Source organism: Sparus aurata, chromosome 4 (genome assembly GCF_900880675.1).
Source record: "Sparus aurata chromosome 4, fSpaAur1.1, whole genome shotgun sequence".
In the NCBI taxonomy this organism is placed as follows: domain Eukaryota; kingdom Metazoa; phylum Chordata; class Actinopteri; order Spariformes; family Sparidae; genus Sparus; species Sparus aurata.
This window is the reverse complement of record NC_044190.1, coordinates 25,639,886-25,659,082: the sequence shown is the minus strand read 5'-3', so window position 1 is coordinate 25,659,082 and position 19,197 is coordinate 25,639,886. Positions and strand designations below refer to the sequence as shown.

The 19,197-nt window shown below is 40.6% G+C and overlaps 1 protein-coding gene across 17 annotated transcripts in view; it reads left to right on the top strand.

Annotated features, from left to right (window-relative positions):
• Positions 1-19,197, top strand: part of zfhx3b (zinc finger homeobox 3b) — a 349,963-nt gene that overhangs the window by 141,305 nt on the left and 189,461 nt on the right. For all 17 annotated transcript variants that reach the window (XM_030413357.1, XM_030413363.1, XM_030413358.1 and 14 more), the window contains one exon: positions 8,509-8,543. The gene's annotated coding sequence lies outside the window, so the exon portion shown is untranslated. The remainder of the gene's footprint in view (positions 1-8,508; positions 8,544-19,197) is intronic.

Genomic DNA, 19,197 nt, shown 5'->3' with positions numbered 1-19,197 from the left:
CAGCCACTCGGCTCAGGCCCCTCTCCTGTTACACCTCAGTCTGTGTCTCACCCATAGGTCTCTGCAGGCTTTGCCACAGGGATGGGCAAGGGGAATTTCAGACACTGGGGCTCAGGATTAGAGTAGGCAGGGGATGGAACCAATGTCGAACTCAAATCACTCAGTTATGACTTTATTGGCTGATTTCCTGCATGACCACTGCCTGTCACTCTTCAAATCACTCATAAAAGAGCCCTACTTGCACCAACTTCTTAAAAAACTTATGTCGTCAAAGTTCTGTGATGCAGCGCAATATTCGGTGGAAGTTTTTCATTACAGTTTCGTAACTGCATGCTAAAACTTAAACATCTTTTCCATGCTTTAATGAAACCCATAATTTTAATCAAATTATTTTTAAAAAATCATTTCAACACTTTTATCTGCAAAATAACAGGTTGTTGCTGCGTCTGGAGGTTGCAGACTCTTTGCAAATTGTAATGTAATTGTTTTTGTGAAGTTTTTTGCACAGTAATAGATAGTTTCATACAGCAGAAGGAAAGCATAAACCCCTTGTGTCTACAACATGAATTTGCAAAATTGAGTTATGGTTATGTTCTGTGCAACATATATCACAGTATCACCTGTAACTGTAATTTAGAGCGGGAATGAGTACTCAGTTAATTGATAAATAGATACAAAATCAATTTACAGAAATTGTAATAATCATCTGAATCATGGATTGAGAATAACAGAGAATAAAATGAAATCAGAATGATCGGATGGGTGAAATATTTAAGAGAAATTCTAAAACAGAGAGTGAAAACTGACAGAGTACAAGTAGAAGTTGGTCTCACACACACTAAGATTTTAATTGAGACTTGAAAGATTCTACTTCGGCTTTCTTAATTTCCTCAGACAGGAACGGAGCCATTAAGAAGACAGCACAGACGTCCTTTTGGGGCCACAAAGAAAAGAACAGTATGTGTAGTTTGATTCTGGCTGCTAAATGCAGTCTAAATAATAATTGTGGTGGAAATAAATATGCAGCAAATTGCAGTAATCAAGCAACCATATCATACAAGTAAGGCCGACACAATCAAATATTTTAAATTGCTTGCCACAGTTAGAGACCATGCTGTTCCATTCTTTTTTTATTTATTCACTCTTTGTCTGCTATCAAAGACGACACTTTGTCAAGAATGTCAAGAATGATAATGAAAGCTGAGATTTATGTAAGGTTAATTATGAGACATTTTGTGTCATCCAGTTTTTTAATAAAGTACTGATAGTGAATGTCTGATTTCATAAAGTTGGTAAGGTCAATGGAGAGAGAATGTTGAGTGTTGTCAGTGTAACAATGAATCCTGATTTCATGATATGACATTAAGTGGGACAAACCAGTGTGCTAAAGACAGGACCCTGGGTTACTCCACAGTTCATATGTGCCTACATTGAGTCAGTATAACTTCAGCAAAGGTTCGAGGTAACAGTTACAAAAGATATCAAGTTATACTGCAGCATTTGCGCTGTACACTTACCCTGTCATGCCGATTCTATTGTGCAACAGCTTCTCTATGCGACCACAATCTATAACTATGTCTTTTCCAAAAGTATGTTTACTTGTGCTATACAACCCTTATTTTATTTTACTTTTTAGCCCAAATACTGTTATTTTGTGTCACTAGAAATAATGTTTATTGAAATCAGGAGGTCTTAAATTGTTTTCCCGGAGGAAAGGTAAATCAGGAAACCCACGAGTAGGAGAGATTATTTCTCTGCCTAATGCCTGAAGCAAGTATTACAATTATATTTCAAGAGCTACCATATTTATAATTAACTATTTTGAGAGAAAACAAAATCATTTCAGCATGTGTCCAAAGTTTAAATGATGATCGTGTCATGGCTGCCACCTCCCTTTTCACAATGGCAGCATTAAAATGTTAGCTTTCTTCTCAGTGACATTGAAATGGAGAGATTTTGTTTATCCCCGCCTTTGTTTATTTAACATTTTGCTCAGCGGGGGAGTTTCAGATAGATTGTTTTCAAGACAGTCCCTGCAGACAGCGAGCAAACACTCTACAGCTTCATCAAACAGAACAATCTTCAACTTTCCCCTTCTGCAGCGTGCAGGGAAATGTGACTGAGGAGAACATCATAATGGAATATGATTGAAATGATCGTCATAATTTCGCCGTCTGAGTCTGTAACGATATGCAAGCTCTGTTTTTTGGAGGATTTATTTAGAACTATGTGTAAGTTTACCATTACACGGGGAGAAAACAAAACACATTGATGGATGAAAACATTTCATTTTCATGTGGCAAACATTTGCAAGTTTTTGTTATTAATAAATTCACCCATGTGTGATGGATTCTAGATTTTTTTTCCCACCTCCTCGCCAAGAAAGCATCAACAGACTTTTGGGCACATGAAATTCAACCTGAAATACAAAGAGCGAGCTAAAACAAATCTTTGTGAGCTGAAAAGTGAGTTCACCCCTGTATGAAATGAGTTCTGAATTGAGCTCATTCCACATTTGTGACTCCTCTTTGTGCAAATGTGAGCCAGACAAGGTTTGATGGCAGCATGGTAGCTTTTTTTTTTTGCTTTTTTTTCTTGCTCATTTAAAAATATAGTTTTGGAGTCAAAGGAGTCGAAAAAAATCCATTGTCAAAAACTGGCATGTTCAATGTCAGCATACAGATGTCCAAATCTTTGTGTGGGCAGTCATGGGCCTTTGTGAATGTACTCATTAAAACACATAAAATCAAACACATATATAGACCGTGCCATTATCTTCTCTCCTTCTCCCACCACCCTCTGTCTCCGTCTTCCTTCTATCTCTCCTTCCACCATCTTTTCTCCTTGTTGCAAGTGCAGGCTTGATTAATATTTTCCACTGTTCCGTAACCATGGCAATAAGGTCACTGCATATGATACTTAATTGAATCTTCCCAGTGCTTTTGTGTGCATCTCCTGTGTCCGGACAATAAAAATCTTCCACTGATGACTCCAACCCCCTTCCTTTACTCCACTCCCCTCCATCTCTCTTTTCATTTTGTGGCCCATGAATTTATTCATTTGTTTCCTCTGCTATCTCTTTCTTGTACTTCTTTTCTTCCCCGGCCTCTCTCTGACCTATAGTCTACCTTGTCCTGTTGTAGCGTTTTCTTCTTCTTCTTTTTTTCAAACAGTGTTTTCTTGCATGTCTTGTCCTTCAGATAGTTTGATTCTTCGAGTGTAAAGCCAAATTCTGCTTTCTCTTTTCCTTTTTCTTTTTGTCTTTTCTTTTACACCCACCTGCTGGAACACTCATTGATGACTTAATGCTCTTTAATGTCAGACTAGTACACGGGACCACGGAGGTAAACTAATATCTCAATATTTCAGTAATATTTCTGAGATGATGATATTCTTCTTCTTCTTCAAAATACTAGAGCTGTCAAAATTGAGCAAAACATATATTTAGTTCCCTCTAAAAAACAAACATGTTGAATTGTATAGGGTATATTTGTTTCAACATGAAAATGTAAAAATGCCAACACATTACGAAATAGATAAGTTTCAATTTAGAATAGAATAAGTGTTGCAACAGTTTGCCTGCAGATATTCAGCGAAAAACTAAACTGCTTGAGAAGGTAAAATATGTTTTGCCCCCTCTTGTTGTTACTGCCTTCTCTTCAATTGCATGACCATGGTCTGTTTATCTGATCTTGTGTACCTAAACCGCTTAAACATTTCTGGGGTCGATTCCTTTTTTCGGAACGTCCTTCACCACTGTGGAGCCAGTAGCAGTGTTACTTTGGCTTTCTTCCATGCTTGTTATTGCTGTGTGTTATGGTATGAGGTCAGTATCTCAACAAGTAGGAATATTGCAGACATCACTATATGATTTTTTAAAATTCAGATTGAAAAGAAATACCATTATTATCTTGAACAATATATGCCACACCCAGCTCCTCTCCCAATGGTCTTTTTGCCCCTTCCTGTTTTTTTTTTTGTCTTTATGTTGCTTCCTACTTTTCTTCGCTATGCAGCATTTACATACTCAAATCAGTCTCAGGCACAATCATTAAATTGATTTCAAACAACACTGATGACTCAAGTGGTGAAACAAAAAGCCTAGCGGCCAGAAAACCTTTGTGACACAAAGTGAGCCGCTGACACTGGGCGCTCTCCGAGCAGGTGCTCTGATTAATGCCTAACAAATTAGGGTCCTCTAAGATCCGGACATAAGTGGGAGACACGTCCCCTCTTCACATAGCACATGGACCAACACATAAACACATGCTGACTGAGTCTTTGTTCACGCAAGTATGGTGGGTAATCCATAACAAGAGGGGATACAGGTTCACAGGGAGAAAACACTGGAGTGGATAAAGAGTGGCAGGGTGAAGAGGAGGTGGTGGAGCTGCCTGTTCAGAACACCACCATGGACATAGAAACTAAATACATGCTCTATCAATGTATGATCACCATGATTCAGATGTGATACATTTTCATTCTCCCTTTTTTTTTATTCAGCTTTGTACATATAAGACAAGAGCAATCAGTCTTTTTGAACAATAAAGATAGATATGTTTCAAATATATGACAAATTATTGAAAGAAAAAAAAAAACCCTTATTTTTGCAGTGGTACGTTGCAGGTCATTTTCTGGAAAAGGTCAATTTTGTAAATGTTATTACATAGTAAGGGAGTTGTGTTCTGCTCTGTTCCATTAAAAGTGTGGCAATGATCTTGAGGCAATCATTTGGCTCAAATAAAACAGAGAAAGATAGGGTAAGAGACAGGACGAGGAAAAAAGTACACATCAGATTTGACATATGCGCCATAAAATAACCATTAGCCTTAATCTGAAGTGACGGTCTATCAATAATGTCACTCTGAAAATAGGACAGGTTTGTTGCTCTCTTTAAATCACCAGGGACTCCATATAGCAGAAAAAAAGCATGCAGATATAGGAAATGCATTAAGGCTTGATGTTAATGGGTGTGGTGGGAGCTGTGGGACACGCTCGGGCACAGGAGGACATCGCTCACCTCTCACTAGGTCATCGGCCTGAGACACCTGCCTGGTCTCAGTCCTGGAGACAACATCTGCAGTTATTAAACTCAGCAGTTTATGTTATTCAGCAGGTCCATTGTTGACTATGTGATCTGATAAAGGCATATAGCTCAAATGTGTTTTCATCTCAAAATTTTGAAATATGTCACACATTTATTAAGCTTTAGTCGTTTTCTTTTTAATGTAGCGTCCAGTTTTCATGATTGTATATTGCAAATATATTGTGAACCCTCAGAGGAGTATCTTTCATTTTTACTTTCTTTTTTTTTTTTTTTTTTTTTTTGCAATTTTCAATATTCTAACCAACAATGGAGTCATCTCTGTACATTCTATAAATTGTGTTGTTAATTGTCCTCTACCACTCAATCTAAATCTCCAAACCAAACTCATCTTAATCTTATACAGTCACTTAAGCATACACAAAGCACGTACGCTGTCACTTTCAAAGATATGCAAACATGCATGCGAACAAGCACGAGCAACTGCACTTGCTGAAACACGCACACACACATACTCTCTCAATTGCATTCACTAACCAACCCATTCTGCCCTAATGGGGCATTTGTGTACAATCAAACTTGGTGTTGCATATGAATGGACCTATTAATGAATGGGACATGCACGCAGTGTCTGCCAGCTTTGAAAGCCAAGAGCAGAGCACGCTTCTTTTCTATTAGCATGTTTAATATGGAAGCACGTGGAGGCTATAGTATGCCCATCTGCTCCTCACACACGCCCCTCAGCCACCCCACTTCTACCATGTGCTGGCGTAACAGGCAGGCATTGTAGCAACAAGTGTCTGCACATTACCACGCTTGCCAGCTCCCCTCACTTGGCAGCGAGCCTGCTAAGCTGCCCGCCCCCTTATGAGAAAAAGACTTGATTGTGCCAGGGGAGAGAGCTTAGGGGGTCGACCGGGAAGAGGGACAAGGAGGGGGGTTTGATTTACATACTGCAGTTTAGGCGACACTCATCTGATTTTAAACGGCTCCAAAGCAATTAAGGGTCATTAGTCCTTTTGTTTTCTGTTGTGCCACAATGCAGCAGTGACGGCATCTGAGGCGCAGTTCACCCAGTGGGGGCTGCCTGTGGGAATGTCAGCACTAACTGGGTCTGTCTCCCACCCCTTCCTCCCAATTCATGTCTCCTACCATTGACACAGCTTTCCTCTGTGTGTAAACAAACACTCAGCACCAGCCTGGCACTGCAAGGGAAGCCACTTTGGCAAAGACCCAGCTCTGGAGTGTGCAGCTGGTTCAGGAGGCACAGGCTGCTTATCCTAATTATCCTCATCATGACAACATATGATGTAATTTGCAAATTGGCAGCATTCAATTAAATTTGCTTCTGGCAAAGACATATTTTCACACAGCTGCACAGTGTAAACAGTAACATCTCCATCTGAATATTAGCTCCTATTTCAGTGTAACTGGCTCCACAGTGCAGTGCTTTATGTTGATGAATGTACTGTAAATAGATTCAATGTGTTAAATAGATGTAATGTCTAAATGAGAATGCACTGCACTATAGGCCGAAAATGATGGTTTTGTTTCTCACAGATGCAGCAATCATCTCTTCTTTTGTTTGCTTTCTTCACACTCAAGTGGGAAATGAACTAACATGAAATTATTCAAAAACATCCCACTGAATATAATAGCAGTCTAAAGAGTGGATGTGATCAAGCAGGTATTTTAAATAAGATATAATACAGCAGAATAACATTGCCTCAAGGTCAATCGTGCGACTGTAATGAAGGCTGGGATGTATCCTTCAATATGCTTATGCCTGTATCTTCCATTACTCACCTAGCAGGCAGCGGTGTGTGTTAAGCACCCCTGCTACTGTGAAAAGGCATCAAAGGCAGCAAAAAGACAGGTATGGTATAGAATGTGAATGTTCACATGTCCATTTGTGTGGCTGTAAGACCCTCCGCAGTTGGTATAGAAAAACACTTACTGCTAATGTAAATAGCAAGGCAGCATAAATCAGGAGCCATGCGCAGCCCGGGAGAATATCGTGTAATAGTTATTGCGAAATGAAGTGGCATTGGGATCAATATCCCACTATATCTCACTCTGGCGTAATGGCGCAGAGGGAAGCTGGAGGCCAAGGGAGTCCGGTCCCTCCACCCCACCACGGGCCTATAAATCTGCCTGACCTGCAGCCCGCTTATTAAAGTGCATACGCAATCGGCAGCCACCATCCAAAAATACAAGCTTACTTACTGACCTGGAGTCAGGGGAATGGATGCCTTTACCTTGTCTAAGGGCAGGGGTTAAAGGCTGATTGAGTCTGTGGCATCATCATACCATACTGTAGAGAGAAACAGGGAAGTGTTGGTTTTAGCTCAGTTTTAATGATAATAATATAATTCAGAACAAAGTCTGAATGTCAGCACTGCAGGGAATACTGTAGATTAGTTTCTGTTTCTGTTACAGTAAACCCCAGCATGTTGTGTGCAGGGTTTTTTTTTTTTTTTTTTTTTTTTAATATTCTATTTATTAATGAATTCATTTGTGTGTTTGTCTTTTATTATCTTGAGGCACATTTCTTATTTTCTGCCAGTGTGACGCTAGCGACCGTGTTCTCTAAGCTCGCCAAAATTAAGATGGAGTCTTTTGTTTGCAGCGCTGTCACAAATTATTTTAGGAGAAAGGGAAATTATTTTCACGGTTGAGATTTTTCTTTGTGAAAAATTGTCTATTTGACGCCAAGTTTTAATTTTACGACCACGCAACCACAACAAAGGGGGTTTGCTCATGGTGTTTAGATTATTGCATCGTTTATACCGTTCGCACACTTTAAACAACAGTGAGACCGATATGAATAAGAAATATCTGTGCATATTACAGACGCATTGTCCATAGTGGCAGTGGAGAAAAAGCTGTCCGTGTTTTGTTGTGATCGATATCCAAAGACTCAAATGATGAGGCTCTAGATTTTGGATGACAGAGGAGCGATCTGAACAGCAGTGCAAAAGTGCTCTGACTGACTTGAGAATGCAATGGATGTATGAAAGAGGAGTGGTTTTTGATTTACATATATACATTTTTTTTTTCTGAGAGAGAAAAGTCCATTCTGGTGGCTTTTATGTATTTTATGCATAATATGTCTGTGGAGTGTATTTTTCTTATCCTCAGGTTATAATATAACTTTATAACAAACAGCACAGAGCCCCGGAGACACAAATGAGTGCAAAATAACAATATGGTGATAATGGCTGTCTGTCTGTGATTTGCCACATTATTCAGGTTTTATCCATTCGTGCACAAGATCTTGTTGCAAGCTTAGTACAGCCTTGAGGCAGATATTATTGGTCAGTAAGATGGATGTTGGCAAAAGGGTATGAATTGTAATTGTAATAAACCGACATGAACAGTGAGACCTGTGGTTCCCTCTTGATATCTTTGAGACAATTGTTTAAAGACTGTGGACAATGATGCACTTCTCCTTTGTTTTGCAGGACTGTGAAGGAAGGTTTCATCTGTGTCACAGTTGGTAAGTGTTTCCTTGAAACTTTTTTTTGTTGTTGATGTTCTCATTGTAGTTATCAGAAAGTCATTCCTTCAAGAAAGTTTGTGTTGTGAAGATTTAATCTTTAAACAACCTCTTGAGAACTTGACTGGAGGGAGAAAAAAAGTAGCTTGAGTTTAAATTATAAGAGAGTTCTGATGAAAGGTCTTTAGTGATATGTTCAATGTATGCACATATGCCATTATTTGAAAAAAAGGTACTTTTGGGTAACATCTTTGGAAAGAACCATATATTTATGTGCTATGGGTCAAGGAATGAACTTGACGTTATTTAAAAGTAATCAGAGACATGAATTTCTTCATTTCTTTTTTATTAATTACATTATTATATCAAACTGTCAATGGTGAGTGAGTGGTAAAACCTTGGTGGCTGCCAAGTCCACTTCAAATAAATGAATGAGAAGACAATAAACGTGTCATTTGTCTAAGGAAAGATCTGAATTTAGTTCTAAGCCTAAAATAAAAACAACATAACATAAACATCCTAAACCCAACAAAAGAAATGTGCAAAATTGATTATTAGTATTAACAATATTAACATAAAATCAAACTTTTTAATTTTTTCTGTTTCTCTTTCAAGTGCACATCATAGAAAGTGACTCCAACAGAGTACAAAGACGTAATTGCTACTACATGATTTTTACTGTGGGAACTTAACACTGATATAAAAATGTGTCTGCATTTGTCATCCAAACATTATGTTTCAAAAAATAGTATTTAAATCTTAAAGCCACTTCACAAACTGTTATCAGAAATAGAAACCTGACAATGTTTTACCAGGGAAGTGTGAAATGATCTTGAAGTTAAGAAAACAAGAAATCCCATGAAGCAGGCAGATTTCATGTGCAGTGATTAGGGCTGGGCGATTAATTGAATTTCAATTTCGATTTCGATTTTGGCTTCCCTCGATCATGAAAACGCCGGTGCCTATTGCCAGTGCGTGTTTGGAAAAAATGTGTAGAGGAAGATGGTAGAAGATGGCAGAAATGCAGCCTTTGGTCGGGAAGAAAGGTAAAGCGAATTCTGTGGTGTGGAAACACTTCGGTTTTGAGGAGTCTGACTCGGAACAAACGAAGATATTGTGCAAGATATGTCACGTGACCCTGTCTGCACCTCAAGGGAACACGACCAATTTATTTAACCATTTAAAGTCCACACACAGAGTAATACATGACCAAGCAATGAAGGAACAGAAAAACAAAAAAATTAAAAGCTCCTAAACTCCTGCCACTGCCACACAGTCCTCAATTAAGGACACCATATGTGTTACCATCATGTCACCATATCAACAGAATTGCGCTGCCTGCCCTTTATGACGAATATCGCGGAAAAGTTGCAAGAGAAGTGTCAACAGCATTATATTTTGCCACCACAATGGACCTATGGTCGAGCCGCACTGGGATAGAGTTCATATTTATTTTTACATATTATTTAATTCATTTTATTGATATATTTTTCTCTTATTTATTTGCATTTTTCTTGTTTTTCAGTTCAAAGTTATTGTGTTAAAAGAAATACCAGAGTTCAAAGTTCAGTAAATGCTTGTTCTCAAAACAATGAATGATCGTCGTTAATAATCGTGATTACAATATCAATCAAAATAATCGTGATTCTGATTTTTGCTATAATCGAGCAGCCCTAGCAGTGATGGTGGATTAAATTATTACATCTCACTGAAGACTCTCGTATTGATATCTTCAATATGCATTCGGCATTTTCAATGTCTTATGTCAGAGCTGGATTGATTTTAAGGCGAGCCGATAATTAGCTCTTCTAATGAGATAATCTTATGATGGTTTAATATGAGTGACAATTCAAGCGATCCTTTCTAATTAGCTGTCTGCATTGAGCGGATGTGCTAATCAACACCAGCGAACTGGTGTTTTATTTTCTTTAATTCAATAATCTACTCAAGTGTAATTTTATAGCTGTGAAGTGCACTTATATTAGTGCATGTAATGATCATTTGTTTGATAGCACACACGCACACACACGCACACACACACACACAAACACACACACACACACAAACACACACACACACTCACATTTTTTTTAAATCTGGATAACAATTACATAGAATTTTAATTGTCATCACCTTTACTTTTTTTTTGTGAATTTGATCTATAACGAGCCTCCTCACACACATACACACACACACACACGCACACACACACACAGACACACACACACACACACAAACACACAATGGACACCTCTGTCTCAGACCTGCTGCTGCCCTGACCTTGAACCTAGAAGGGTCAGCAGTTCAGGAGGATAAAGGTGGGGATGGTTTGATTTAGCAGATCATCACAGGTGCTGAAAAAAGAAAAGAATGAGATTTGGAGCAGGCTCGAGCACTCCACACTGCACTGCAGAGAAGTTTTTGTACCACAGATGATACGATGATCTGAAGATCCGATGTGTAGAAATCCCATGTAGATGTACACGGGCAGACTGACCTTTGCCCTCTCTGTGTTAGGATCTGTGACCAGGGGCTGACCCGTAATCCTCTCCTAAATGGTCTGACAATAGAGAGACGTATTGATCTGGTCAGTCTCCTGGCTAAAGGGTCAAGAGCCTGATACACAGCCAGGGCCTGTCTGTGTGTCTGCAGGTAGAGTGAAGTCGCCGTTGCTGGAGCGCCACCTTTCCACCACCTGTAGTCATATGCTCAGCTTCGGTATGTGTGGATCGGGCTTCGGTTTCAATGTTGTGGCACGGTCAAGCTTCATACATCTGCTCCTGCGTCACTTGCTTCGCTACCTTAATTAGGATTACAATGAGGCTATGTGTAAAAAATCAGAAAAATAACACATTAGAGGTTGTATGACAGGCTCAGGAAATGGCTTCTTTTTCTCTTTAAGACAGCACAAATTGGTTAAAGTAAAGCTTATGCCTGAGAGCTTTGGTAACCTACACCACCTAACCCCCCCCCCCACTCCCAAAAAATAACACATGTCTGCAAGCTCCCTCTCAGAGCCCCCAGCTCTCTCCACTGCGCCTGGGCGGCTGCTCTCCTCTGGGCTCACCCAGAGAGGGCTAGCCAGCTCCCACATCTGGCCAGACAGAAGAACAGAGAAAATACTAAGAAATTCTCCTGCCGACCACTAGTTCCCCCTCTTGCATACTGAAACCTCTCCTCTCTCGCTCTCTCTCTCTCTCGGATTCTTTTGGAGTGACCGGTGATAGAGCAACATCTGGAAGGAGCAGCAGTTTTCTTTCCCCGTGTTTTTTCGGGGAGATCTAGGCCCCCGATAATCCGTCTCCCTCCTCATTAAAGGAGCTGAATAAACACAGGCCTCTTCCAGTTGTTCCTATGAATTTCCTCACCAGGCGTCAGGAGACCCGAGCAGGGGCTACCGGATCAAAGCTGCCGGCGGCCCCATGTGTGCCGAGAGTGAGAGTGCGTTCCGGGGTTGGGCCCATTACCTTTCTCCCTGGGAGCCTCGGAGGGGCCCTAGGTCACTGGCTGTCAGCTCTTTGGCCCAAGCTCAGTGGAGGACGAGGAGGAAGAGAAGGGAAGGGAAGGGAAGAGAAGGGAAGGGAAGGGAAAGGAAAGCAAAGGCTGAGCAGAGGAGAGGAGAGGAAAGGAGAGGGGAGGAGAAGTTAACTTGAGAGAGGATGTCAAGACAGAACATGAGCAGACATGAGAAAAGTAGATGGAAACAGACTTGCAGGTTGATGAAAGAGAGCTGTGAAGTTCTGGAGGGTAGTTTTTAAGTCTACATGTTTGGCTTGAATGACCTTAAACTCTGTTTTTTAAGTTGTTCCAGGGAAAGCTTTTGCTTTTTCTGTCTTACAAAGTTTTGTCTGTGAAACCGAAATGACTCAGTTTTCTAATTCTAAGGCGAAAAAGTTGTGCAAAACAAAAATGCATCCAAATGCCTGTTTAAAAGTCTAATCGCTGGTAACAGAACAAACCCATTGTGCTCTTCTATGTGTGTACCACTCTAATGCACTGACCCTGGTGTGACATTAATTTTCTAATTCCCTGCACTTCCTGGCAATCAACTTAGAGGGGCAGTGGTTCGCTGGAAAAGTTTGCAGTGGAGGCAATTAAAGGCAGAGAGCTAAGCAGCAGCAGCAACAAAAGCAGCAGCAGAACCAACGGAGGCAGAAGAGGATGATGCCCAGCACTGTAATTGTTACTCACTTGCTCAGAGAGAAGATAAAATTGATCAAATCGCAAAAAAATCACCAATATTACATGGTCATGTAATTAACTTATCTGGCTACTACCTCCATGATGCCGGGTGCAGATGTTGCTGGAAATGACCATAGTGTTCGTGTTTGTGTGTGTGCACCGCGTGTGTGTGTGTGCGTGTGCATGCGTGTGTGTGTACAAATGGTCCTGTGGTCGTCATCAGGCTCCCATCAGCCCCTCCATTAGTTACTGAGCTGTGGGTCCGTGCTGGAGCCTACCTGCCCTGAATACAGATTAGGAGAGGAGAGTATGGGCAGCAAGCACAATGAAGACAAACACACATGCACGCACACACTCGCACAAAAGATGGCATTAACATATTATCTGCCGCGACATTCAGTGACATATTTTGACACACACTCGTAATCAAAGTAATTCCATTTTGCACACCTAAGTGTCTGAGGTGTTGCATCACATGCATGGAAAGCACTAATGGTAAAAATCATTAAAAACATTCCCGTATATATTTCCTCCGGCTGATAAAAGCGCACACGTCTGATTACCACCTATCACCGGACACTGACACACCGACCCCTGTGGAGAGCACTTCATCTGGTGCGGGGCAGATCATAGCTTACACATTCTGAAATAACTTCACACACGGCAGAGTACACACACTGGCAAGCCCAGCACAAAGGCAAATATGGTTGCATACTTCTCTTCTCTCCATCTGGAGCCGCAGACTCACGTGCTCGTGACAGGAAATCTGCAGGCAGTCATTACACAGACCCAAGCAAACATGCAGCCGCCATGCTCGCCGATAATGTTTTCACATGTGCCACTGCTATGTTGGAGGTATGTTTGTGTGTGTGTGTGTGTGTGTGTGTGTGTGTGTGTGTGTGAGGTAAAATTTATGTGGCAAACGATGTTGTTTGACATGAAACCGTGTCAGCTCTTGGGTTTTATTTCACTTCATTCTGTGACAAACACTACAAAACAATTAATTCTGCTTTTTAAATGACTAACTCAATATTTAAAAAAATTTAATAGAAAATGTATAAAATGAATAAAAAAAATTATTCCATATTTTGTTCCTGTAAAACTTCACAGAATTCAAATGAAAATGTTCTAAATTAGCCACAAACCTACGCTGGATAAAATGATAAAAACCAAGCGGATGACAGCGTTTTCTGAGCCTTCTCGCCTGTGATGTTGTGAGAGAGGAAGATTATGAGGCCATAGAAACCTCATCAGCAGTAATGCTTATGTTTAAAGGGATGTCAGAAAAATGAAAAGTGGGTGTCCAGGTCGAGTTCAAGGCCGAAGTCCAGGGCACCGCCTTGGGGTTCAGGCAGGAGCTGTAGGGCATGAGGACTGGGGGGAAGGGGGAGAGGGTGTGTGATGGCTTCTGTGCGTCCCTCTGGCAGTGCAATGGGACCCTTGGGAGACCTGGGTCAGGAGGCCTCCTTCCAGCCCCACCAGCCCCACCCCCCCCACCTTGCATTACCGTGCCATTTAAAGCCACCCAGCATCTATTTCCTCCAATAAAAACTAATAACCTTTTCTGTCGGAAATCACGGCAGCTCTTGAGTGCTGGAGCAGGGGCCTGGCTGGATGGCCTGTAATTGCGGTCCAGAAGTCCTCCTTTGGTTTATTTTTTGCAGTGTTTTGGATTTGATTTTTTTTCCCCCCAGTCCTCTTGGCCCTCTGTGCTTTGCGGCTGATTGCCTACGCAGCTCGCCCCACACTCAGTAATCAGACAGGAGCTGGAGAGGGGGCAAAACAGCAACTCAAGGACCTTTTATAATTGGGAGGGATTTGGAGGGCAGTTGGACTTTACATTTGGTGTCAGAATAGGTTGTGATGGTGGCTGCGCTGGCTAAAAAACAGAGGTGACAAAGCCCCCCCATCACAGTCAAGTGGTTCATTGTGACGCTGCTATGAATAGCATGCATGTATGTCTGTTCTGAGGCCGTCCATTTGTCTTTGCAGGTGTTGTAGGATGATTTTGTAAACAAGCTCAAACTAAATTCCTACAAGTATTTCTACACAATTTTTCTTTTGTTTAAATTCTTTTCCAGCATGTTTCCCGATATATTGAGTATGGCACTAGGTTACATTCAGTCTACCATTGAATCTTTTTGTTGCAGTGATTCATGGCCGTTCGGAGTGAAAGAAAGCGCGCAGAAAACCATGAAACCAGTATATAATCCCTATTCATACACACCGCACGGGTGCAGAGGGTTAACACATATTGTACATTATTGTACACATACCAAACCTTGCCTTTTCTTTAGGTTAATATAGAATGCTGTCACCCACCCATGTGTTCAGTGACTTTGCCGTGTTGTGGCTAAACAGTAGAATAATTTGGCTCTCCTGACAGTCTTAGCTAGCTCTGGGCTAACAAGAGGATTGAGGTGAATTCAGATTCATCTCTGCTCAGGATGCCCTGGGGCTTAGAGCCCAGCTTGTCCAGGACTACAAAAGGTCCAGAGTGTAGCCCTGAGCAAACTATAGTGTGAAAAGAATCATAGCTGTAAGATTCTCCATCTGTCTTTAGATAATTAAAGTTTGGTTTATCCAAATTAGCTGCTCGAATTAACCAATTACGTTTTTTTAATCTAATACAGTATATTTTATTCACATAGTATGTACTGTCCAGAATAACGTCTCTCATCGTTTTTTTTTTATTTCCTTCTCCTCTTCCACACTTTTTAACTCAGATGAAGGAAATGGGAAGTCAATATCAATATGCCTGCGCTCGTCTGTAGATCAATCAACAACTTAGCAGTAATTAACTATTTGATCAGAATACATCAAAGATGTTCTTTAATATTTGCAGAAATGACTTAAATGAAACATATCCCAGTACAGAGAAGAGGTCGGTGTGTGTGGGTGGGAAACTTTGGGAGGCAAAGTTCAGCAAAATCAAGAGGGTCATACTAGTGGGGGAAAAAAATAAATAAATTTAATAAATTGGCTAGTCTTTAATTGCACAAGGAGACGTGCTTGGGGAGGCACTGCTGCATGCTAATTGAAGAGAAGCCCTGAGCTCTCTTAGGGTCACAGTTGCTGCCTTTGGGTCCCTCCATGCACTGCACAGACATACAGATACAGACAGCATGCCGCCTGTGCCCCAGAGATCCGCTGGCCCCCAGGGCACAGAGGCCGTAGCCTGGCCTCGCTCTCTGACAGTACAAACAAATATCTGTAGTCCAGAATACACATTCACAGTTCACAGCATCGGTTGGGTATATCTTCTTCATGTAGGAGGGCAATACTGATCCTGTGTGCGTCTGTGTTTTAGTGTCAGTGTTAAAGGTATATTTAAGCATTAAGACACAGGACACAGTCACAGATGTTGCTAATGCATTATATATTGTTCTATCAGGTCAATCAGTATGATATGGCTCTTCAACCTGAGATGGAATGCAATAATGTAATAATAATATATTGATATCTCAATTTGATGCAAGAGCTTTGAAAATCTTGAAGAAGCCATTTGGATCAAGTACATGTACAGTAGAATAAGAGGCAAACCTGATTTCCAGCCCATACGTCCCAAATGCGTTTCTGATAGTGATGTATTCAAATATCGATTACATATATATACTGAATATTTGAAACAGTCTCAACACAATTTTTTTGCAGCATCAATATTTGTGTTCTACGTTTCTTTATCCTCCTCTTTTGATACATGCACCGCTGTTGTGCCAACATAGTCCAGCCACCTCCAGGAGTAAATTAACTTGGATGCTGTATATAGAAAAGAATATACTTAAAACGGTTTAAAATATTGAACAAGAGAGTGAAGAGTGTTCTACATAATTTTTTAAAGACATTTTGAAAAGGTTAAAATACCTTAATTTGGCTTCACAGCATTAATTTGCCACTGTAATACAGCATACTGCATGACACTTGCTGCTCTTTAAACCCACACCTGTATTTATTCGTACTTTATGTGTGTCTGTCTGCATGTGTGAACTTTAAATGCATGTGGACAAAAAACAAATCGTTTCGGTGACAAAAGAAAATGGAAAAAAATATGTTTTAGCATCTACTGGTTTCCATGAGTGGGTCTCTGCATTCATGCTTGTGTGAATATGAGAGAGTGAGAGAGTGAGTCATTTGTCGTTTTCAACAGTATTTTTGTTCCCATACTATAACATTGTTAGCTGCACAGCTTCTAGTCTGTTCTGGCCCGGGTTGGCCGTGGTTGGCTGTGCCACAAAAACTTCATGGAGGTGTTGAGAAGGTGAGGCTACAACCCAAAGTCCTAAAATGTTGGTGAAGGCAATCCCCCAATAAGCACTGTAAAATAAATGACTCAAATGACATTTCCCTACAACCAAAATAAGTTAAAGGTGTAGAATGTAAGAACTGAAAACCTTGAATTCATAATTAGCTCAGTTCACCGTGTAGCTAACAGTCCCATTGGTTGACTTGTGTGTGCCTGGAGCTCAGAGTGCTAACACTACACAGGAGTCTTGGACCTCAGGGGCTAGCTGGTTAGCATGCTAAGAGATGTCTCTTCTATGCAATGCAAAATGTCAACACTAGTATTTCTTCACATTCTGTCATTGACTGTGTGTGTTGCCTTTCTTTGTAATGAAGCCTTGCTTGACTTTTGCCAATCATTTAGTGCTTGTGATCACAAGAATTATGTCAGAGGCTTCAGCATGACTTTTACAGTGAATCTAAGACCAGAGTGTGTGTCAGACCAGGGCCCTCCCAGTTCACCATGTGAGTCTGTGTCTGTATGCATGTATGCATCAAAGGTGTGTGTTGTTTTCTACAACAAACTATTTCTCATCCCCTCCGACAAAAAACGAAAAAGAAGTGCAGTCATATCTAGTAAATGTGTTTCTGCAACTAACTTTCAGTGCATGCCTGTAATACCTTCATTCTTCCTGCTGTCTTCAGTGCTGTGTTGAGGAGCTTAGGAAGCATTTCTCAATGTAGGCTTAGGCATGTTAACATTCTCACAAAAAAACAAAAAAAAACTCAAATAAAAAATAAAATAAAATAACTTTTTATTTTAACTTTTTTTTAAGAAAAATACACATTCAAGGTTGATAGATGATTTGAGGCTATTCATACAGAAAGCAACTACAATTTTATTTTTACGCAGAGCTCTTCGCAGTATTCTAAAATAATTTGATCATAATTTATCTAGAAAGCAGTTGGGGCCTTTATGTTTTCCTCTAAAAACCTTAACACAACCCAGTTTAGCGATGAAACCCAGACAATGAAAGATACTGTCGCATACGATGAAGCCGAGCCGAGCGCTTACATTGCCTGATAAATGGACCTCTTCCGCTTGCCTCTTCTTTTTTTTTCAGCTGTGTTCTTTCTTTGCGTTCCTGTTTTTGTGTTTCTGAGTATTACTGTATGTTTGTGTGCACATTTCCTTAATTGCATTAAGAGGATGACGCACTTTCTTACTCTGTTTAAGCTCACTTTAATTGCCTCTGAATGGTGCGCGAGGGAAGCAGGGACTGACGGCACAATGTGGACATGCAATTAGCTATCTTTCATAAGACGCTCCGGGGGAAAAAGAGAGGGCTCCAATTCATAAAGGAATTTCACACACAAGGCAACAAATGCTATTTTGTGTCACTGCTGTGGTGGCATCTTGATGGAATGGTATTTCATTCATTAAAGAATCAGACATTTCGGAGAGAGCAAGACAGAGGGATCCAGTCAAAGAGAAAATAGGAGGGACTGTGATAAAAAGGGGGAAAATGCTAGGAGCCTCCGAGGTATAGGTGAGGCGCGAATAAAAAAAGACAGGAAAGAGACTGAAAGACAGGAGAAGGGGTGAGGGAGGAGTGATCGAGGTAGATTGCAGTAGAGACGCGTGGAGGTGTGTGTGTGTGTGCCCTGGTGAATTCTCACTTCAGTTTGGAGAGAGTGCACCCATGGTGGCAAAAATGACAGCATGGCCTGTAGTTTTGAAATTACTAGCACAGTTTACATATTCCATCCAATCTGACATATTGAGTGGAGTGAGAGGGAGGTGCCAAGCGTTTGAAGGCATGGGGGGGACGACACAAATTCAGGACGCTGCCAAAAAGTGAAATTATTTTAAAGCGCAACGTTTTGATGTTGATGATAAAACACCGCGGGTGCTTCCTTGTTTTGCTCCGTAGGTAATTCAATCAAAGGAGAAGTAATGTGACCCCTTTGTCTTATTCCAACATAAACTTTTCACATGCCTTCACTGATCATAACTACGGGCCCTGGGGTCCATAAAACCTTTACACTTTATAAATATTCATTTCTGTATATCTTTTTTTTTGGTATGTCCGATGCGGATTGACAATAATACTGTAAGTAGCTCTTAAAACGTGATATTAGTTTACGATCCTTTATCCAGATTGGGACGGGCTGCACATGCATTTTTCATGCGTATAAATTTATAAGTGTAAGGCATTAAGTAAATGACGTCATGCATTAGGTTAATGGC